Raw genomic sequence first — 24,483 nt, forward strand, 5'->3', positions numbered from 1 at the left:
CCCTGAGGACTGTTTTAAGGGTTTGCCACAGCATTACCTGTGATACCTCTCCATTGTTATTAATTTGCAGGAAATCTTTTTTATTCCCATCTCTATGACATGTTTGAAAGGTGAATCGCCTAAAAAGAGAGTTGCTAAGCTGCTGTGAGCTAGTGTATGGTCAAGAGGTCGTTTACAGTGATAGCAGGACAGGGGAAGTGATGTGACAGAAATGAGGGAGGATTTTACATTCTCCAATTTCTGATACTGTAAGTGTGCTCTAGGAATGAGAAGGCTATTCTGGAGTAAACTTTGTACACATTAGAAGAGCAGATATAATCCATATTTCTGACATTGCTGTCTCCCTAGGCATCTGCCAGGCCTACTGCATTTATTAGCTGGTGGTATTATTTTCAGGCTTTTCTTTGTTGAGTTTGGAGCTCAGTTAAAATCCCTCACCCATCTGTCTTTAGACAATCGTCTTTGTAGCAGATGTCTCTCTGTCCTTATTCTGGATGTGTTAACCTTTCTAATGGAGGAGGCAGAGAATGTTGTTTAAACTTATCTCTTTGCTCATTAGTAGAGTTACTGACTGAATGGGTGGATGTCATGTATTTCCAAGGGTCTCCTCTAATGTACCATCTCTGTCCTGATGTTATATCTTTCTGTTTATTTTGGACTGGCTCCAAATTCTGTATTAGACATGGATTTTAACCACAACATTAAGATTTTGATTGTAAAATGCTCAATGAGAAAAGGCAGGGTATGGTGCACCTTATCACTGGATAAATGGGAGATGAATTGATTCAAGTTATGTTTCAGCATTTTTCTAAAAGCAAACAGATAAATACATTAAGAATAATCCGAAGGTTAATAAAGGGGAATTTCATATTATGGGGGTTAATTGGGCCAATTATAAACACATATCCAGGATTTTTTGGTTGCAGGGTGATACGTTTCAAACCTCTATGAAATACACCTAGTGAAAATGAAGTGAGTAGCACAATTTTTGCTGCAACCACTATAGCTGTTCATTAATTAAAGACCACAAAGAAATGGGTACTGTTAGAGTGGGATAGTGATAGAAATGTAGCCGTGTTAGTCTGGTGTAGCTGAAACAAAATACAGGACTATGTAGCACTTTAACGACTAACAAGATGGTTTATTAGATGATGAGCTTTCGTGGGCCAGACCCACTTCCTCAGATCAAATAGTGGAAGAAAATAGTCACAACCATATATACCAAAGGATACAATTTAAAAAAAATTGAACACATATGAAAAGGACAAATCATCATCATCTAATAAACCGTCTTGTTAGTCTTTAAAGTGCTACATAGTCCTGTATTTTGTTAGAGTGGGAGAGTTCTATGAAAGACATGAGTGGGATCCTCTCTTCTTTGCCTTACTCTAGGGGTATATGTAGACTGCAGGGATCTTCCAAAAAAACTTCTTTCGAAACAGAGCGTCCACACAGCTAAGGCGCATCAAAAAAGCAATCTGCTTCTTTCGAAAGATAGCGTCAACACTGAATGGATGCTATCTAGCATTTAAGCTGTGATTACTATGGATGAAGAGGCCACCAGGGCACCTGTGCTTTTTCCTCTTTCCTCTTTTTTTGAAAAAACTTCCTCTTCCGCATCCATACACGCCTTTTTCCAAAAGTGCTCTTTTGGAAAAGGCGTTCTTCCTCATAGAATGAGGTTTACCAATATTGGAAAACCCACTGCGTTCTTTTGATTTTATTTTGAAAGAACATGATTGCAGTGTGGATGTAAGTGAAGTTTTTTCAGAAAAACAGCCGTTTTAAAAAAAAACACCCAACCCCTGCACACTAGACGCTTCTAGGTGAATACTGGGAAAATTGTAACTGAATTCAGTAACTTAGCTGCCATCATGACATTTGCCTGGTTATGCCTCGGTACATGAAATCAAGGCTTCCTGTGGTAAGTCCTGGTTAATGATGTGTGAAAATGGTTCAATAGACACTTATTTGGTTATTTTTTAAGCAGTGCTTTCTCCCTGCTCATCACTGTGGTTATAAATTGTTAGCTTTATATTTCTAGTTTTGTTCAGTATTTTCCTGGGTATACTTGCACTGAGTTCAACAAGATATCATACTAAGGGCTTTCAAGAGGGGGTGTTTTATCTGTTTCTGGTATTAGTATATTTTCTATGCAAGTCTTTTATGAACTCTAAGTCCTTCCTTCTGTTCCTTCTTCATTGCTACATGGACTCCTCATGACAGTTATATTTCTGAGGAAATGGTTGGAGGATTGAGAAATCCTGGTTTTTCAATAGCAGCTATGTTCTCATCATAGTTCAATGAAACCTTTTGTATAAGTGACCTGATTCAAAGTCCACGGGATCAAGAGAAACTTTCTATTGACTTCAATGGGCTTAGAATTCGGACCAAATTTTTCCATGAGGTCTCTTGAATGTAATAATTTCTGAGTTTCTAGAGCCAGCTTTCTTTTGGAGAAATAAAATGAGACACTTGCTTTTTCAAAAGTGAAATCAGTCATTTTTTTGGAACCCACATGTGTCAAACAGCTGGCTTAAGACACATCACATTTTGCATAATAATTCTTCTCTTTATATGAGACCAATTATGTAAAATTACAGGCCGAAAGAAAATTTATTTTTGGAACTGAGCAGATGAATCACAAGTGTCTTTATAATGAAAAGTTTCTTATGATATTTCTTAACTGTGGAGCGGCTTACCCCATCACCAAATTGTACAATATGCAGTATATCAAACAGAGTTTTCACAGGAGCATAAATATGGTTTTTCATTTCCATTGCAGAATTCACAGGTATAATTAAAACTTCTCTCTACTTTAGAAAAAATGTTACTGAGTAAAGAGAAAATAATAGGGTGCTAGTTTATAAACCACCCGGATAGTTGATATAAAATTAGATAGCATCATATGTCTGTGTACAGTTTCAGTGGATGACACATACTTTGGCAACATTAATTTACAATAATTGTTATGGCAGATTGTGGCAAGGGAAGAACAATAAACTACAGAAGGTGCTCATTCTTCTGAACTCAACAACTGTGAATTTCCAAGTACTGATTTACAGAAGGTTGAGACTAATCACTTTCAGCATGATCAACACAATTTATAAAATCATCGTCATGCAAAAGTCTCTTCCTGAGATTAATCCTTACCAAAACACTTTAAATATCAATGTCTCTGTTACACAATAAAGGTTAGAAAGTAAATTTGTGACTTAACACAAATTGAAAGGACAGGAATAAACAATGAAGAGTATTTGATATGATCATTAGATATATTAATAGACTTGGTGATCTAAGTGCACTGGAAATAGAAAGATGGTTTAAAGCTACTTTTCCACATTCTTCCTGATCCTGGGTATAGTTTGGCTCTCTGAATAATATAGAACAATGAGAGCTAGATAATTTAAAAAATAGGCAATAAGGCCAACTCTAATATAACTAACATGACAACAAGTACGTTTAAACCATAAAACTCTGTAGTCACAACTTCTCTTAAATCACATTTCCCACACAGCAATAACTAACAGCATCTGATAAATAACTGGTTATTAATGATAATCCTAGTAATCCTAGTTCAAATAGCATAGAACATTTTCTCATTACTGACAGACTTTTGGGTCAAGGCCAGACAGTTTCCACGTGGCTCACCACACAATAACTTGATCATTCTGAAAGTGTAACCATTCAAGTAAAAGCGCTGTCAGTGAAAGTGATATGCTCTTTTAGAACAACTAGCACAACAGGATCTTGAAAAGCAGTCATTGACCTGTTTGCATTAGTATCAGTGACCTCACAGCATTTTTTTAAAATCTAGAACCCTGACTCTCAGGGTAGTTTCAACTTACTGTTGCTACATTAGTCCCCGAACATAATGATTAAGCATTTCATGTAATGATATATTGTTATCAATGAATGCATATAAATACAAGCAATCTGTATCAGTGGAGATCAGGAAAGTCAAACTGAGTCTAGCTACCCTCTAAATATTTAAATTGCTGGCAAACAAGTGTATCATCTTAATGAATATTGAAAATGGCAGAAGTCATTGCTTGATATGTGAGATTCAGACTGTAACTGAAAACTGAATATAGTCCATTATTGAGCATTTAAAAGTTAACCTTGAAAGATTTACTACTCATATGAGTACAGTTCTGTAATGAAAATACTGCTGCTAATGAATCAGAGAATGACTAAGTAGTCCGTGTCTGTGCAGCAAAGCCATCTTTTAACAACATAATCGGAACTCTTTGAACCTTACTCTGCACTCGTTACTCAAGAAAGAGGGAAAAAAAGTTAATAAGAGTTTTACCTGAGTAAAGGATTGAAGGGCCAAACCTAGTCATTTTTATAGAATTGGTTAGAAAAACAATTTTACATGGCGAGGTTAAGGAAACCATAACACTTCTACAAGCCATGAAATTTAATTAAGAATATTTTTTCTTGTACATTAATTTTCCCCCTAATATTGCTATTGAACTACAGAGCCCTGTCTCTAAAGTAAATTGGTTTCACCGTGTTAATTCACCATGTTAAAAAGCACAGCAGTCATATGCCAACAATTGTCAAAGTAATATGAAATTGTATGTCTCAGTGTTTGTTATACTTAAGGAGTTCAGTGTACGTATTTTTAAAGCCAGACTATTTTTGAGTGCCCTTCAATAAATGTTTCAGAAAGTCAAGATCTTTACAGTTTTTCCTGTCTAGTCTAATAAATTTAAAGCAAAACATATTTTAATATGAATGACACAGGGAAATGCTTTCTAGCAATCTCATATATGCCTCAAAGAAAGGGCGAACCATTGCAGTTAAAATAAGAACTAATCATACATTTTAAGCAAGACCTTCAACTAACTGTGAATCAAACCAGAACATTGAATTTGGAAGATGGGAAGTATCTCAGAAGAGCTTCTATTTCACTTTCCAGCTAACACTGTACGGTGGACCTCCTTCTACCTCCTAACCTCTGCAAGGGATTAGATATTAATCCAAATTTTGCAAGCAATATACTTTACCTCAGTGTGAAGAGAACTTGAAGACAACAGTAGTGAGGCCTATCAGAAATGATAAATGCAATGCATCTTTGATGTGGAGGAAAAAGCTAGATTTTTTTCCCCCAAGAAGAGGAACTCATGGAAAGGGAAGAAAGTCTTGACATACAAGATGCCAGAGAGAGAAGAGGACCTCAACTTTTCCTCCCAACCTCAGTATAAAGAACTATTTGCTTCAGAGGCACTACGTTATTATAGGATTTCTATGAGAATATTCATTTTGTTTTAATTGGTTTATGGATATAGCAAATGATTTAGATTAAAGAAGAACTGGTTAATTGTTCTGGCTTGCTGTTTGCAAAATTATTTCTAGGCTATGATTATGACTGGCATAAACACCCTTGAGTTCTCTCTTAACAAAGATTTTTTTTTTATTTCTATATCAATCTCAGGATGTAACAGGGGAAAACATGTATTGAACTACCATCCAAAGGCAAAAGTCAAGTCAAGTCAATCTCATTTTGGTAAACTCTGTGAAACGTGGGTTAACAGTTCATTCCCCAGATTTCCTACAGTTTAGGACAATGTGATCTGTTAATACAGACTTGCACCCAGACAGAGTCCTTGGATTTGAGCAGAAACAGGAGTGGAGACTAATTAAAAAATATGATAAAACTTATTGGTGCACCAAACAACAGGAGAGGAATGAGTGAAGGAGAATAAGGGTTGGAGAAAGCAGCTTTTTAATTAGTTGTTTTAATCCTTTTCCTCTTTATCTACTTCACAGCATGTGCCTGTGAATAAACATTTACAGAAAGAAATAATTCTATTACAGAAGATTCAAGAAAGATGACTGGTGATTTGGACCTGTGTCAAGAATAGATCTTGAAAGATTATTATGCATGGTGATACATACTAGAGTGTGAGGAACTACAAATCGAGCAAGACTGAGGATTCAGTTAACATTTAATTTGGCCATGTGAATGAAATAGCTAAACTTTTCCTAGTGTTATTATTTCTCCCAGTTATAGTTTGATGTTTTTAAAATTAGATTTCACCTCTTTTCCTTACATAATCCTGGATACACAGAGGGTAGTGAGAAGCCACAATATTATAGTGGTGGCGCACGAGGAGCCACAACATGACAGAGGGGAAGCGTGAAGCAGAACATGTGAGTATGTCAGCATCTACTAGGTGCTGCAACTTGTCTTTCTGTCTGGTGAAAGAAAGGTCTTCCAGCCTCCAGAACTTTGGCAGGTCTAACCTCCATTTCTGCGACTGCTCACTATGTGTACATCTAGACAGTGGGCACTATTTCAGGATATGTCTGGTATCCTGAAATAGCATTTTCCATCTCTTTACAGCACACCCATTATTTTGAAATGCAATCGAAATAATGGGCTTGCTATTCCAATGTCCTGGTAAACCTTGTTCCACGAGCATTAAGGGATTTGTCATAATAGCAGTCTATTTTGAAATTTAATGCTATGTAGACAGCTCCAAATTTCAAAATAGACTATCTCAAAATAAGCTACACAATTTGTGTAGCTCAAATTGCGTAATTTATTTCGAGTTAGCACTGCAGTGTAGATGCACCCTATTAGTCTGGTTCTAACACTTCTTCTGGATGTCTTATCTGCCGCCTTCAACTGGCCAAAACTAATCTCTTCGTCTTCCCTTTAAAATTCTTTGCACTCTCAGTTTTCTGTTACTCTTGAAAATACCATCACAATTCCTGTCACCATGTCCTTAACCAGGGTATCTGTGACTTCTTCCTCTCCCTTGCTTTGCCCATCCAGGTTGTATCCAAACCTTGCTGCATCTTTCTTCATAACTATATCCAGGGTCTGTCCAGACTGCTAACATTTTCAGTGAGGCCTTCATCTATTTGTGATTATTTTTACATCCTTCTGCATCCACACAGTTCTATTCCGCCTTTCTTGTCTGCCTTTAAGCTTATCATGTCATGTTCCCATCTTCCCTCACTGCCTTCTCTTCTTTAACATTGTCAGATATATCTGTTTGCAATTGTAGTTGGCTTTTACAAAGGCTGTTTCTTTTTATCCTCCTGTGTATCTGTGTTAAAGCTAGCCACGATCTAAGCTCATAAACAGTTTGTTTCTCTTCCCTTCAACCTTTAGTACCTTGCTTGTCATCTGGGACTAGATTTGTTTCTTGGTATGTATTTGTACTTTGTCTGGCACTATGATGTTCTAATCCTGAAGGAAGCCCTGGATGTTACAAAAATAAAATATAATAATAATAATAATAATTAATAAAGTAAAAGGCATGGACAGAAGGAACTCTTCATGCATGTTCCTAAGGCAATTAGGTCTCAAGCAAGAAGGCTTTCATACCTTCACACAAAACAACCACACACGAAGAACATTAGCTTAAATAGAAGGACAAATTCTGCTCTCAATTACACTCACAAATAAATTTGACTACTTTATATACTGACTAAATCAATAAATCTATATGGGTGCGTCTACACTGGGCCACTTATTCCGGAAAATCAGCCGCTTTTCCGGAATAAGCCGCGAGCTGTCTACACTGGCCCTTGAATTTCCGGAAAAGCAACGATGCTGTACTGTACAAAATCAGCCGCTATTCCGGAAACCGTACGATGCTCCCGCTCGGGCATAAGTCCATTTTCCGGAAAAGCTTTTCCGGAAAAGGGCCAGTGTAGAGAGCTTTTCCGGAAAAGCAGAAAAAACAAAAAAAAGCGGTTTGGACGCTGGGAGACCCCGTAGGAGCCGCGGACTTCCTGGTAAGCCCGAGCTGTTAAAGGGCTCTCAGGCTGCTGGGCGCACGTGCCAGGAGCCTGTCTGGGTCAGCTCTGCCGCCTGCTGTGCTGCCCAACACTTTTTTCCTTTCAGGCTCACCGCACCATGGCAGCTCCTGCTGGAGAGCCCCCTGGACCCCCAGCGGAGGAGGCCCCCAGGGACCGCAAAAGGCGGGCCCCATCCTGGAGCCCCAGGGAGCTGGAGGCCCTCATCGAATTATGGAAGGAGGAGGAGGGTCTCCACGACCTCCATTCCCGGCGCCGGAACGCTGATCTGTACACTCGGCTTGCGCAGAACCTGGCCCAGCAGGGACACCCCAGCCGCAACTGTGAGCAGGTCCGCTCCAAAGTCAAGGAGCTGCGGCTGGGGTATGTCAGGGCCACTGAGGGCAGGGGGGCAGGACCCGACGCCTGCCCATATTTTGCGGAGCTCCACTCCTTTCTGGGAGAGCCCGCCCCTCAAGCCCCACCGGTCCCCGTGGACACCTGCCAGCGGCCACCTATTAACCGTCCCACCGAGCCGGAGGAGGCAGACGACAGCGGCAGTGCATCTGGTGAGGAGGCCAGCGTTGCCACCCAGCAGGCCCCCTCCAGCAACTCCTCCGAGGACGGGGAGGAACCCACTGGTGAGTCTGTGCAGTTTGCACTCCCAAGGGTGGGGGGCGGAGGGCGGAGGGCGGGAGGTGGGGAGCCAGGTGCCCGGAGGGGGGAGGGGGAGAGCATGTCACTCAGGCCACGTGAGCTGCACGCTGCGTAGCATGAGGACAGCAAGCAGCAGGTGCAACGACGTGCAGCCTGGTGACCGAGCGGCACGTGACCACGGCAGGCAGCTGCAGGCCATGCCTGGGACCCTGCTGCTCACACACATTTGGCGGGACCAGGGGGAAGGGTGGATGCCGGACGGAACTGGCCAGGGCCCCAGGGACTCAGCCCAGAGCCCGCAGCTCCAGCAAGGGTGCAGACCAGAGAACGGCACACTGTCCCATGCCTGGCTGTGAGGCACAGCCAGCTTCTAATTGGGTAGACCGCAGCGTCACAGTCCTGTGACCGTGGCCCCCACCGAGCCCCTCACCTGCTCCCGGTGCCTTGGCTGGTTCCCCAAGGGAAGTCCCCACTGGGGCCACACATGTTCCTGGGCTACCGGGCTTGCGGGAGGGATCGTGGGAGGGAGAAGGGCCCCTGAGTTGTGCTGCAAGGATGGGACATCCCCTCACCCCCCAGTCACCCTTCTGGTTCCGTCCAGGAGATATCCCACACGAGGGGATCTGAGAGCCCAGACCGCCTCTGCCAGATGTGCTCCCAGGCACTGCGTGGGGATGCATCTCGCTCCCTGTCAAACAGCAGTGATTAACCCAAAAGCTTTTCACAGTCTCCACCGGCAGGGAGTTCCACAGGTGAACGCTGCACTAGCACCCTCCCGCCCTGCATGGGCCAGGATACAGAGCGGTGCTTACAATACCCCGGAGGGAGGACCCTACTTCAGGGGCAGGCAGGAGGGGAACCGAGTGGGCCCAAGCCACACAACTGTGGGGTCACCTGGGTTCAGGGGTGGAGGGCATGCGGTGTGGGGACAGTGGACAGCCTGCCTGACTGACCCATCCTTTCTTCTCTTCCTTGCAGCGGGACCCAGCACCAGACCCTCCATTGCGGCAGCAGCGCCACCCCCAGCAGGCCAACCCCGGAGGCACAGGCTCCGCCAGAGGGACCAGCTGCTTCGGTGCCACGTCCATGCTGTGGAGGCAATCCAGGCCTCCATCGAGGAGCGGGTGCAGGGGGACCTATAGTGGCGGCAGGATGCCTGGGCTGCCTTCCTGGCCGAATGCAGAGGGATGCGCACCACCATGGACACTCTCACGGCACATATTGTGCATGCCATTCACTATGGCATGGGCGGAGCCCAGGCCCCCGCCATCCCTCCCGTAGCACAGGTCATGCCCCCTCCTATCCCAGCTCCTGGCCCTGTTCCTGCCCCTCCTCCTATCCCAGCTCCTGGCCCTGTTCCTGCCCCTCCTCCTGCCTCTGTTCCTGCCCCTGTTCCTGGCCGTGCCCCTGTTCCTGGCCGTGTCCATGCTCCTGGCCACCTCCGCGTGCAGCCTGCCCCGACGCGGTCTGTCCAGCGTGGGCAGTCTGGCCCCCGGAGGAGCGTTCGCAGGGGCCGCCCATCCCAGTAACTGCCTCCCCCCGTCCCAGTTGAAGGTCTCCCCCTCTCCTGTCCCAGTTGAAGGTCTCCCCCCTCTCCTGTCCCAGTTGAAGGTCTCCCCCCCCCCCTTGTAAATAAACAGATCTCTACTTTGCTGTTCATTCGTGTGTTGGGTATTGTGTAACTCTAGGGTAGTGTACAAAATGATGTGAGATGCCAAGTAGCCACTTAAATGTAACATGGTGGCAAACTGTGGAGAACGAAATCTGTACTCTATTCACTGGGGGGGGCCTTCGTAAGTGGTCAGTAGTTTGTGGCGCAGAAATAAATGATGACACTTTTCAGTAACAGGTAAACCACAAAATATTATTAACATAGATTACAAACTAGCAAGAACAGTTACAAGATGCACACAACAATGATCCCTCGCTCTCACAGGCCTTGGGAGGTAGGCCGGTCCTTGCCCACAGACAACCCGCCAACCTGAAGCATATTCTCACCAGCAACTACACACCGCACCATAATAACTCGAACTCAGGAACCAATCCTTGCAACAAACCTCGGTGCCAACTCTGCCCACATATATACACCAGCAACACCATCACAGGACCTAACCAGATCAGCCATACTGTCACTGGTACATTCTCCTGCACATCCACCAACGTAATATATGCCATCATGTGCCAACAATGCCCCACTGCTATATACATCGGCCAAACAGGACAGTCCCTACGTAAAAGAATCAATGGACACAAATCTGATATTAGGAATGGCAACATACAAAAACCTGTAGGGGAACACTTCAATCTTCCTGGACACACAATTGCAGATCTAAAAGTAGCCATCCTGCAGCAAAAAAACTTCAGGACCAGACTTCAAAGAGAAACTGCTGAGCTACAGTTCATCTTTAAGTTTGACACAATCAACTCTGGATTAAACAAAGACTGTGAATGGCTTGCTAACTACAAAAGCAGCTTCTATTCTCTTGGAATTCACACCTCCAGATCAGCTGCTAGAAGTGGGCCTCATCCTCCTTGATTGGATCCACCTGGTCATCTCCAGCCTGATCCTGGCCTGCATATTTATTCCTGCCTCTGGAAATTTCCACTACATGCATCTGAAGAAGTGGGTCTTTGCCCACGAAAGCTTATGCTCCTACACTTCAGTTAGTCTATAAGGTGCCACAGGACTCTTCGTTGCTTTTGCAGATTCAGACTAACACGGCTACCCCTCTGATACTTGACAACAGAGATTATTAAACAAACTCTAGGCACAGGGAGGACGATTGTGGTGTTGCTGGCCACCTCGATCCTTTGGTCCTTCCGGGCCTCAGGAGAGGAACAGCCAGGAGATCCCTCGACGGATGATCGTGCTGTTGCTGGCCACCTCGATCCTTTGGTCCTTCCGGGCCTCAGGAGAGGAACAGCCAGGAGATCCCTCGACGGATGATCGTGCTGTTGCTGGCCACCTCGATCCTTTGGTCCTTCCGGGCCTCAGGAGAGGAACAGCCAGGAGATCCCTCGACGGATGATCGTGCTGTTGCTGGCCATGTCAGTCCTTTGGGCCTTCCGGGCCTCAGGAGAGGAACAGCCAGGAGATCCATTGAAGATGGCACTGATGTAAGCCTTCCACACAAGTCCCAAATCCTGTTGGCTGTTCCTCAGGACGGCGATGGTGGCCTAAACCCTAGCCTAACTTAAAAGAAAAACCCTAACTACGCCCGACGCACCCGACGAACAGACTCGATGACGGCCGCGATATGCTGTGACCCGACGCTTTACTATACTATTGGGGGGGGAGGTAAGGGGAGGAGGTGGGGAAGGGTAGGAGCTGGGACAGAGTACAATGGGGTGACCCAAGCGACCCTGCTAGGGGGCTTGGGCAAACATCTCCACCAGGGCCTCTCTAATGCGCACCGCCTCCTGACGCGCCTGGCGGATGGCAGCTGTGGCGGGCTGGTCCAAGGTCTGTGCCTCAGCTGCCACCCATGCAGGGAGGAAGGCCTCCCCACTGCGCTCCACAATATTGTGGAGCACGCAGCACGCGGCCAGCACCTCCGTTGCATTCTGCTCACCCATGTCGAGATGGGTGAGCAAACAACGGAAGCGGCCTTTTAAGCGACCAAATGCCAGCTCCACTGGGTTTCGGGCCCAGTTGAGGCGGTCGTTGAACCGGGCCCGGTTCTGGTCCGGCTGCCCCGTGTAGGGCCGCATGAGCCAGGGCATCAGGGGGTAGGCCGCGTCCCCGATGATGCAGATGGGCATCGGTACATCCCCAACAGTCAAGTCCCGCCGGGGGAAGTAGGTGCCCGCCTCCAACCTCTGAAACAGTCCAGAGTTCCGGAGGATGCGGGCGTCGTGTGCCCGGCCGGACCAGCCGCCGTAGATGTCCAGGAAGCGGCCCCGGTGATCCACGAGGGCCTGCAGGACGATGGAGCAGTACCCCTTTCTGTTCATAAAGTGGGCTGCTCGATGCTCCGGGGCCCGGATGGCGATGTGGGTGGCGTCCAGGGCTCCCCCGCAGTTGGGGAACCCGAGGGCAGCGAAGCCGGCCATGGTCTCATCGACGTCGCGCAGGCGGATGATTCTTGGCAGCAGGACGTCATTGATGGCGTGGACAACCTGCAGAAGGGTGCAGAGAAACACAAGGGAACACATTACATACAGCCAGGGGTGAGTGTGCGCTCCCTTGGGTCCCCCCCCCTTGATTCCCTCTGTCCACACACACACACACACACACACACACCAGGGCCCCCCATGTCCCCCCCCACCAGTGGGCCTGTGCAAGGGAGGGATGGCCGAAACCCCTGGGCGACCCAGCCTGGAGTCTTGGCTGTCCCTGGGCCTGGAGTGGAGCACCCTCCCCCCATCCCACTCCCCCTGGGACTTACCTGGATGACGATCACGCCAACGGTGGATCTTCCCACCCCGAACTGGTGTGCCACCGAGCGGTAGCTGTCCGGTGTGGCCAGCTTCCACAGCGCGATGGCAACCCTCTTGTTGACGGGGATGGGTGCCTGCAGCCGGGTGGCGGTTCTCTGTAGCGCGGGGGTGAGCCAGGTGCACAGGGTCAAGAAGGTCTGTTTTCTCATCCGGAAATTCCGGACCCACTGCTGGTCGTCCCATAGTCCGAGGACCACACGGTCCCACCAGTCGGTGCTGATGTCCAAACTCCAGAGTGGCCGGTATACGGTGGGGTGCTGATGAGACAGAGTTGCCAGGGCCTCCCTGGTGAGGGCGTCCAAGGCGATCTCTGCCTCCTGGTCCATGAACAGCATGGCACCAGCCTGCAGCACGAGCTGCAGCCAGCGGAACAGCACCAAGAGGGGCCCGACCAGGCACATGGCCACCCGTGGCTCCATAGTACACAGAGCTGGGCAAAAAAATAAACCGCAGAGAAAAGCAGTTGGGGGCCAAAGGGGGGGTGTCCCCAAAAGTCAAAGGGCACCCACAGACCTGCGAAGGGTGTCAGTCCCTGGAAGAGGCCCCAAGGCACGGGAGCAGGAGACCAACGGCTGCCCGGCGAGACCCCTTTAAGCACGTGTCTGAACGGCACTCTGGCCCCGCCCCCGGAAAGGGCTGGTGGCCTTTGCCCTCTTCAAAATGGCTCCGGGCTTTCTGCTTTTCCGGAAAAGCGCGCCGCCAATGTAGACGCGCTTTTCCGGAAAAGCGCATCGTTATCGCGGAAACTCCGTGGCCAATGTAGACGCTCCTTTTCCGGAAAAGCTGAAAACGGAATGTATTCCGTTTTAAGCATTTCCGGAAATTCATGCCAGTGTAGACGTAGCCTATGTGTTTTAGTTTTGTCCTTCAAGTGGTATGTATGGGTACTTCTACACTACAGTGTTATTTTGAAATATCTAATTTCAAAATAGTTATTTCAAACTAAGATATTTCGAAATAACGTATCTACACACAAAACACATTTCAAAATAGCATTTGGCTATTTCAAAATAGCGCATCCACACTGAGTGGATGCTGAATCTCATTTAAGGCCAGGCAAAACAAGGGCAGGGCATCAGGTCAGGAGTTACTTTGTGTGGCTGCTGCCTGAGGCTATCTGAGGCCTGTGCTTAAAGGGACCCCCCCTGGACAGACGGTTCTCAGGTTTCCCTGCTTGCTTGCCTACATCGATGAGGGGCAACAAAGCATTTTGTCTCTGAGTGCTCTGGTTGCTCTCACTCAGGATACCACTACACTCTGCAACATGGAGCCAGTGCTGCTCCTGGGCACTGGTGTTTCTCGTGGACACGTTGCTGCGAGCCTGGTTGCACTTTCTGCAAGCTGCCATCTGAGAGGTCCATCAGGGGGCTGTCAGTATCCAGAAGGCCCTGAGGGAGAGCTTCCACCCTGAGGAGCACTAAGAGCCTTCGTGGTCTGCCCCACTGGGGACTTGTGCCTCATTCCTCCCTCATATCCTTCCACCTATGCCTCCCTAACCCCCCTTCCTGATGTAAAATAAGATGCGTGTATTTTCATGAACACAACTCTCTTTATTTTTCAAAACTGGGGGGGGGGGGTGAAACTATGGTGAGACTGGGGAAAGGAGGTGGGAGGGAGACAAGAGAGGGTGGGAGAGGGAAGGGGAAAACCTGGGAGGAGGGATCTGGAAGGGGGAAGCAAGGGGGAAAAGAGAGAGGGGAAGTTCAGGGCTCAGGATTGGGGGTCTCGCTGGACCAACTTGATTTTCATGCAAACCTGCTCCTGGGTTCGCATGTGGCCTTTGGTGGCCAGGCTGGCAGCTATCCTGCCATAGACGGATGTGTTCCCCCGTCTAGTGCACAGATCACGGACGATGGGGCATCCCCCCAAACCTGAATAAGGTCCATGATCTCCGCCCTGGACCAGAAAGGAACCCGCCTTCCCCAGGTCCTGGCAAGCTACTGGGAGCTGGCAGACTGCTCCTGGGGAGTGGTGAAGGGCTGGCTGCCAGTGGCTTGCTGGCTCATGTTTTTGGGCCACTGGGTCAGGGGCAATGACTACTGGCTCTGGGCTGGCAGGCTTGGAGCTGGCACAGGCACTATGGCCAGAGTCTTTAAGGGCTCTGGGGAGAGGGGGAGGGAGATGTGTGTTCTTGGATGAGGCCAGAGTGGCCACCAGGGCACCCTAGGAAGGGCAGGAGGCCACCTATTTCAAAATAAGTGTCAACACAGCACTTATTTAGAAATAGCAATTTCGAAATTGGCATTATTTCTTGTGGAATGAGATTTGCCAATTTTGAAATAAGCCCTCTGTTATTTCAATTTAATTTCGAAATAGCGGTTGACTTGTGTAGAGGCTAGGAAAGTTATTTTGAAATAACAGCTGTTATTTCGAAATAACTTTGACGTGTAGACATGCTTTATGAGATTATCAAATTATAGTGATCCTGCCTCAGAACAATTGGCATGGTTTTGAGACTACCCACCCTAAATTTTTAGTGTGAGATTTAAGTCGTTCTCAAGATTTTTAGATTTTGCTCATAAATGTCATTAGAAATATTGATAATCAAGAAAAAAGAAGAGAAAACAATTTAAATTTAGTTCTTCTGCAAATTAAGCAAATTTAGTTCTTCTGCAAAAAAAATGTTTGTTTTTGCAGTTATGTACAGCACATTATCAGACATATGGTATTGTTTTATGAACCATATGTCTTCATCAACTGAGGAGCATCTGATATGATTTTAAAATAAGTAACATCCTAAAATTGATAGGATTTTTGTAAAAAAAAGTGTTTTTCACTATATTGTTGGCGAATAAATTTTCTCCTCCTACCCTACAGCATTGCACAGAGTGCTGAGGGTCATTTGTGTACCTGCCTGCTTCCTGTTATACTATGAGTGGCTGAAATTCATTTGTTTTATAGCTGAAGAACACTGAGATTTTTCTGATCTGAAGATGCTAAAATATTGTAATATCCTGAATACTGTGCATGTATACCTTTGCCTGCTACTGAATTGAATTACAACAACTTCTTTGTGGTTCACAGACCCTATACTTTATAAAATTGTCCTTCTTGTTGACAAATTGGAATGGCAGAATTATACAGTAATCTAATAGGGTATGTCTACACTTGCACCCTAGTTCGAACTAGTGATGCAAATGTAGGCATTCTAAATAGTCAATAAAGTGGGGATTTAAATATCCCCCGCTTCATTAGCATGGTCTCGCCGGCGCGTTACTCCAATTAACTGCTGTTTTGAAAGTAAAAGTGCCTGCTGGGATGTGTTAGTTCGAACCAAACTCCTTGGTTCGAACTAACGTTACTCCTCGAAAAATGAGGAGTAATGTTAGTTCGAACAGAGGGGGTTTGTTTGAACTAACGTGTCCCGGCGTGCACTTTCGAAACAGCTGTTGATCAGAGTAACGCGCCGGTAAGATCATGCTAATGAAGAGGAGGATATTTAAATCTCCGCTTCATTGACTATTTACAATGCCTACATTTGCATCTCTAGTTCAAACTAGGGTGCAAGTGTAGACATACCCATAGAGATTACCTTTAACTTCAATGGCAAAGATCCATTATTTTGGGAGTTGGAGGAGCATACAATTAAAAAAAACACATTCTTTTTTGTCTTTGTTGATCACTATTATGATCATCACAATTATATTCAGATTTATATATTATAGGCAAGAGCACAATAACTATACAAATATTACTGTTAGTTTAATATTTCTAGTAAAAAAATGCAGATGTAGATTCTCTTTTGTTGTGATTGAGTTATCATAAATTCTGAAGTAAGCTAATTTACATTCCCTCGTCTTTTTTCAGGAGATAAAACGTTATAATGTGCAAAATAGAAAAATAATACCTTGCAATATTGCTTAATGAGCTACCTTTCTTTTTTGACCCTTTTAAAAAATAAACATTTTGAACTTTAGTGTAATAATACATCATTTTGTTACTCCAAATTCTGCATATCATACAAATAAAACGTTTGTCAGTCTTTTCACTTTCTTTTTTCATGTACAAGATATGGGAATACCACCATTATAAAACAAATGAAAAATGGTTTGCTGTAAAAAGGAAAAAGATAACAATAGAATGGAACGTTTTAAATTGTATAAAAGTACTAGAGAGACTTATTTTTACAAAATTTGAGTGCAATTATGTGATAGGATGACCAAATATTTTTATGTCTCCTGATTTCATTTATTTTTGGTTGTCAAAGATAAATATTTCTGATTCTGAATGTTTTGGGCTTATCTAATCCTTTATCTCAATTTTCTTTGTTTTCTAAATTCAGTCCTCCACTTCTGTGACTCAAAAATTTCTTCAAGTTTTGTAAAATTTGGTTTGAAGCTTGGAATGGTTCTAGAATGCTTTGCCAATCTTTAATTGCTTCTGTCATTTCTCTATTTCACTTCTTCAAGTCAAGTACTTTAGTCAACACCCTAACAATAATCTTTAAAAAGGAAGACCCCAGTCCAAAGCCTACTAAAGGCAATAGGAATATCCTCATTTACTTCAGTGGGCTTTGGACCATGTCTTAATTGGGTATTTTATATTGGTAAAGATGTGAATATTTAGCATAAAGGGTTTACATTTTTTAAGAATGTTTTTCTAAAACTAACTTATTGTAACTATAAAGAGTACAAATACTTAAGTTGCATTTGCAATAAAAATGTGTGAGCTTTTCTTCCTTCTTAATAGGCCAAAAGGAAGAAACCGACAAGAAGAGACAGCTTACTATTAAAGATCTGACTTCAGAAGGTTCAAAGAGTTGGCCTTGATTTGTAAGAAATGTGGTCAGAAACCCCAACAGAAAATGGGTGAATTTCTTAATGCTAATTTCCAGACACGTGTACTAGTACATGATTGTAGGAACTGATTTGACGTGTTAGTACAGTTTCACTGGTGTGGATAAAATTGCGAGCAACGAAAGTGTCAAATCAGAACTCTGGATGCACTATAAAAATGAAAGCATGCTCCTTACATATGCATATGATCAGTTGCTGTGTCTAGTTACATAACGATCCAGTAACAAGCCCCACATTATGACTGCAATTGCATTTGTGAACACAACATTGTCATGATGAATATTGATGAATGACGATGAAGTGAAGGTAAGAAGGTAGCTTATCCATCATCTAGCAAAGATAAACATGGAAGGATAACTTTTTAGAGAGGATATTTTGGGAAAGGGCATCATGATTTATTTGTTCAACACAAGCTAGTCTAAAGGAACTTAGATTCCTTTTTTTTAGATGAATACAAGTATGAGTATCCCACATCATGCTTCACCAAAAACTTGAGAGAAAAAACAGCATATATAGTCCTAAGAGCCTTAATTGATTTAGCAGTGTAGGCTACAGATAGGTTTCTTTCATTGTGGTTTTCAGACAGCTTATTTTAAATTTTCAAGTGTGATGCATTGCCCTGTGCTGTGTTATGGCAGATTGCATCTGATCAGTCACACTGGATTACATTACATATCAGAGTGAGTGTTATCATTCCAGTCACATCCCATTAGAAAATGACATATCAAGCTGGAAATTGGAAAGGGGAAAAAGCAGTTTTTAGAGGTTACAGTAAAGAGAACTTAACTGTCAAATCAAACTACTTTTTTTTTATTTGCAGGGCAGATATCATCATAAGTCCCTTAGCATTAATCACCTGCAGACTTATTTGTTCATGAGAAACCAACCCAAGCTAGCCATCTCTGGGAGATAAACCATCCACAAATCTTAGTCACTCTTGTTATTTCAAAGTAACACATCTACGCAGCAAACCATTATTTTGAAATAATGTCAAGATGGAGGACTTCTTTCTCCAACTCCTGTAACCCTCAGTTTATGAGGTGTAAGAGAAGTCAAAGAAAGAGTGTTCTTACTTCAACTTCCTGATGTGTACACAGCACCAAAGGCCGAATTAAGCTACTTCAACTTCAGCTATGCAATTGATGTAGCTGAAATTGCATATCTTAATTTGACTTTTGTCCTGCGGTGTAGATGTGCCTAAGAGAGATATTTTTTTCCTTTTAACTTCCTCTATGCCTCTCTTACCCTTATTGAAGATAATAGGGAATTGTTGTTCCATTTACATGGGATCAGTTATAATTTCTAACTGTTCCCAGAAATATTGCTTTCTTCACATAATTTATTTTTCACTCCCAAAAACCAGTCAAAGGTAGAGCAGACTAACGCATTCTCCTGGAACTCAGAAAGTTGCTCCCGCTGCTCAGGGAACAAAATCTATACTCTGGCTTTAATTTCTAAGGTAATGTCTATACTGGGGAGCTATTACAAAATAATTCTCCTTATTTCCAAATAACAAGGCAAGCATCCACAGTACCAACCCTGTTATGCTGAAATAATGGGCTTGTTATTTCGAAATAACAATTCCTGCTTGTGAAGAGGAATAAGCTTAATTCGAAACAATTCTTTCAGGAATTATTATTTTGAAATCACTTATTTTGAAATAACTTGGTAGTGTAGACATACCGTAAGAGTAATGCATTGTCCTTTGCTGTGTTGTGGCAGGTTGCATCTGCCCAGTCACACTGGATTACACTGCACATTAGAGTGAGTGTTATCATTCCAGTCACATCCCATTAGAAGATGACATATCAGGTTGGCAATTTGAATTCAAGTCTTTTGAAGGGTAATTTGCAAGTGCAGGATTAAAATACCAATCTTTGTCAAAGGTCAATATGTACACTTCAAATATCTGTTGTAATATTTGGCACTTTTCCATTTCAGACATTTCATTTTGGGTTGATGTGGCCAGATGCAATATAAGTGAAGGCGAGAACTAAGCTAAGTCAAGATTTCATAGGCCACTGATATATTAAAAGTATATCTAAACTGAAGAAATATGTAATACACACATAAACTTTTAAACAAATGCCCAAAAGCACACATTCATCTGTGGAAAATGTGTAGTCTCCCAGAAATGGCAGGTAGTGCATAAGTTTGAGTTTGAATGGACCCATTTCATGAACATGATTGTGTGCCTTCCATGCACCAAAATCTGTTTTCTTGTGTGCATGCAGGCACAGCATATATTTCTTACTGTCCTACTTTAGGCATCAGTTTTAGAAATTTATCCCATTATGAATCTAACAGTGAGAGATGCACATTTTAGAGATTATAAGTGAGCAGCACAAACATAGAATGAACAGCTCAGAAGCAAGGGGCTATGGTCTCTATAAGCCACAAATGCACCTTCCAGAGCCTAGGCTCTGGCATTATTTAGACAGTTCTGGGAACTTGTGGAAGTTCCAGTGACCACACATCATGTCCTTATGTGCTGCAGTGTTGTGCAAAATCTCCAGAGAGTTGTATGCTGCAGCCTCATCTCCTGCCTTGGCACCCACTAGTCTATGGCAAGACTTGCAAGGAAGTTTTTGGTAGATATGTACATGGCTGACTCTCAATTCTTGCCCTAGAGGAGTTCTCCCTTTACTGAATCCAGGACTTTTACCCACCTAAAAGGGGCAACAGCAGAAGTGAAAATTTCACCCTCTGAATGGTGTCAACTTTAAAACTACCATAATGGATTTAAGGCTTTCAGGCACTTCACTGTTAGAAAATTAAGACTCCAATTCTGTGAACTGCTGCACAGGGAAAGTCCCAGTGCAGTAACAAGCCCTTGCATAGGTACAGGGGTCAACCCACATTGAGAAGGCTGCAGAATCAGGACTTTAAACAATACATTTTAGATTTTAGGTCAGGCGAGCATGTGAAAAGCTGTTTATGAATGTCAGTAAAATTCATTCAAGCTGTTTTACTCAGCTTGTTGTAAGTGCTATAGCTCTTCATAACAATGACAACTTTCCAGAGATGTTAAAACTCCAAAGTTTTGAAAAAATAAAGAAAAGAAAGTTTGATACATGGGGGTTTGATACAGTTCCATTAAAGTCTATGTAACTAAACCCATATACACTAGCTGGCCCAAAATTTCTTCTTAAGATTTTGGTATCATGCAATGTAATTACCGCTTTATTATTAATTTTCATTATTGAGTAGCATCAACTGGGAAAGGAATTTGGAAAGGAATTGTTTTGAGATTAGAATCTCTGTCTCTCTTTTTGTACTCTTCTACTGTACTTTTCCAACTACACAGCTTGTAGTTATTTTAATCTGTCCCCTTTTTCCAATAGGTGTTACATAAAAGCATACTTTTTACTTGTTGGTTATTGAAAACAGATACATGACTTTTTTGAACATAGAACATTTTAACCAATTTATTTTATCACTGGTTTGATTAAATTCAATCATATTAGTAATGCATACTGTGTTTTCTTAATTGCTACTTGGCAGAAAGCCATTCACTCCCATCATAATACCCTTTCTAGTTAATAAGCATTTTCATAAAAGGAAGCTTATTTCAACAAGTTCTCTTTATCAAAAATTTTCCTTATACTAAGAGTGACGAACCTACCCAGCAAAGATTTTGAGCCACTTTCCACTCTTAGCTATTCAAGTGTAAATACTGTTCCATGAAGTTACTATAGACCACTAGACTACTGTTACTAGTTACTGGTATGTTGCCTGACTGGTAAAATAGGAGGGAGCCTAATATTTTGCACAGGTTTTAATTTGGGAAAATGCTATTTTTTATAATTTTTTCCCATTTTCTGATTTGGAATTCATTGCTCACTTTGGGGCACTCTTACCAATTAAAGCTAGAAATAAAAGCATGTTTAGACATTGCACCTTGCGTCGTGATTAATGTCAGTGCAAAGCATGAGTAAAAATCTACCATTCTGATTTGATAGCATCTTCCACCTGTACTGCACTGGTGTCAATGATTACACAATATGCAGGGCAGAGGAGAATCAGGCTTACAATGTGTCTGCTGTGTAAATTGTCTATCACCTTTGTATGTGAGCATCCTAAGATGTAAATGAAGGTCTACTGCAAAGTCTTTTATGGCATTGTTGGCTGACTTTTCAAAAACCTCAATTTGGAATGCTAAGGAAATAATTGGAACAAACGTTCAAAACCCAAAGAGAATTTTAAACTTTGTTCATGGAGTATCCTAGCCCAAAATTAAAAGAGATTATTAAATTTAATGGAGCCTTAGACTTCAAAATTGCTGTTTGTAACAATGCACATTTTCAAAAGGTTATCACTAGAAAAAAGATGTTCTGATGTTTTATCATGGTCCTGAATACTAAGGAATCATGATCTCAATCAAACCTCTTTACTTGCATGAGCAGTACCGCTGCATGCAAATAAGTCAAGCAGGATTTAGTTTAATATGCTTTTGTTTAAATAAGTGTATGTTTTCAACAGATAAGCATAAAGTACACAAGTATGCACTTTTAGAAAAAGGTGTGTCTGTCTCTTTGCATAGATGCATGTGAAGCCCATTCTTGATAAGCCTGAAGTGAGAATTCTAATGTCTACAGTTAAGTCAGTCAGAGTCACTTAAATTAGTTTAGAAATCTTTAGCTTTTTCCTCCTCTTGTTCAACTGTCACAGTGTATGATTTTTTTTTATTTCTTTCTGTGTTTTGGAATGTTGATGGTTCATTGTGAATTTTGATGGGAATGTAATATTTATTTTGATTTTATTCCAACTAAAATGTACTGTGAGATCTTGCTCTCACTGGGGATTACTCTGTGTTTGTTTAGGACACAGAGTCATCCTGGGGAATGGAGTTATAAATTTTTTTAGTCATTGGATTTCTTGCCATGCATGTATGTAAAGCTTCTTTTATTTCAAGTTCAAATATTTGTTTTCTTCTGGTGATTGGTTTTACTTTGCCAGAATTTATTTTCTAACCTGTGGCTAAGTCATGTTTTTTTTATTTAGTAGGGAGCTGACAAAAACCTTCCATGATGCCAAGTGTGTGTTGTTTATTACTTATATGCACTTCTGTATTGTTTTCCCTAGTACATTTAGCACTATAGTCCCATGTGGAAAGAATCAAGAAATAATCTTCATGATGACAGGTACATACTTCTTTGCTTATTAGATTTCATGTTTTCAGTAACTGGGGAAGATATACAAGCATTACCATCAGTATGAATCTCTCACCAGAAAACAAATGCTTTATCTCATTGCTTTTGGCATGACAAATGATATCAGGATTTAATATTAACTTACCTTTTTCAAATCTCAAAGTACTGTGATCAGATTCAAGTTTTTAGGCTGTGGATTGTTTCTCTTTTAAGTCGGAGTATTTTATTTATTATTAAGAAGCACTAACACCATGTATGTCATTGGACAAAGGAATCTATATGTTCAATATCAAAGTGGTATATGGGAAAAAATGTATGACACATCAGCTCTGAGATTACCAAAAAACATTTAGGAATACATGTAAATTCACTTTTCTTTTGTAAATAAGTTATATTATTATGTGGATGGGTCTCTAATCATTTTATGTATTTCTAATGTGTATATTGCTTTCATTCCTTGTTTGATTCTCCTAAATATTGTGTTTGAAGTCCATAAACAGAAAGAAGTGAAGATTCCCTAATCTATTCAGAGACAAAAAAGAGTGCAGTCAGTTGCTTTGGGATGTAGTTAGGTCCCCAAATCCTGCCTCAGATCATTGAAAGAATTGCTCAAGGGGTATTCAAGTTATTCCTTTCTGAGGCATCAGTAAAGAACCATTGCAGAGCAATTTGTGTGCCAACCCTGATCATTATTACAAATTCTTATTGACCACAGTGAGTTCTACATGTAAACCATTGCAGTTTATAGTTGATCAGATGCTATTTGCTTATCTGATTAGATCATCAGAATTCAGCACTATAGTCATACTAATTATAATAAAATACATTTTAATTTAATGTATCTATAGCCATAGATTTTTAAATGTTTTCATAAAAAAACCAAAACATAGCCAAATGTAAATAGTCAGATTACCCAAACAAACAGAAAAGCAGAAGCAAAACAGACACCCTTCTAACATTCCCTGAAAAATATCAAACTTTATGCATCATATATTTACGGTATTTTATGTACTTATACGAGAATCCTAAAATGAGCATGATAAACAAGAAAAGAAGCAGAAAAGTTTTCATTCTTGTTGGAAGGATGCCACAAATGTACTCTGGTGAATAGTGAGGATAAGAGTAGTAGTGAATCTCTTTTATAGTGCTATTATCAGGACATAATGTGCCGGTTTTATGGCATATCACCACAGCCAGTACCTGACTTGCCAGTGGAAATATAATTTAGGATCCAATGCAAGATCTTGCAGTGCATCAGTAATTTAATTCTATCTATCAATGTTCCCTTCTCTGTCAGTTATTAGCTGATAATTGCTTATTCTAAAAGAACGGGGGTGGGGAGGATTGTACATATTTGAAATAGCTCAACATGTGTTCTGAGTTTAAAATAAATACATAAAGCTCAATGATTGCTATTCTGGGGAAAAGAAAGTTGTTTATTTCATTGATTTCAGAATCAAGTGTTTCCATAAACTTCTTATGTATTATTTTTTTATAAGATGATAAAGGTTTTTTTTTAAAGAACAGTTTGGGGCCCTTGTCTAGCTAGAAACCAGATATGCCCTTGTTCCTACGAAGCTGGTCAGAAAGAGTGGGGAGGTAGGGAAGATGTCTGGGCATGTGACAAAAGGTGTGCTTCACTGGAGCGGGGGGAAGGAGGTATTTTTATGCTGCTG

This window comes from Pelodiscus sinensis, chromosome 4 (genome assembly GCF_052426305.1).
Source record: "Pelodiscus sinensis isolate ZL-2025 chromosome 4, ASM5242630v1, whole genome shotgun sequence".
In the NCBI taxonomy this organism is placed as follows: Eukaryota; Metazoa; Chordata; order Testudines; family Trionychidae; genus Pelodiscus; species Pelodiscus sinensis.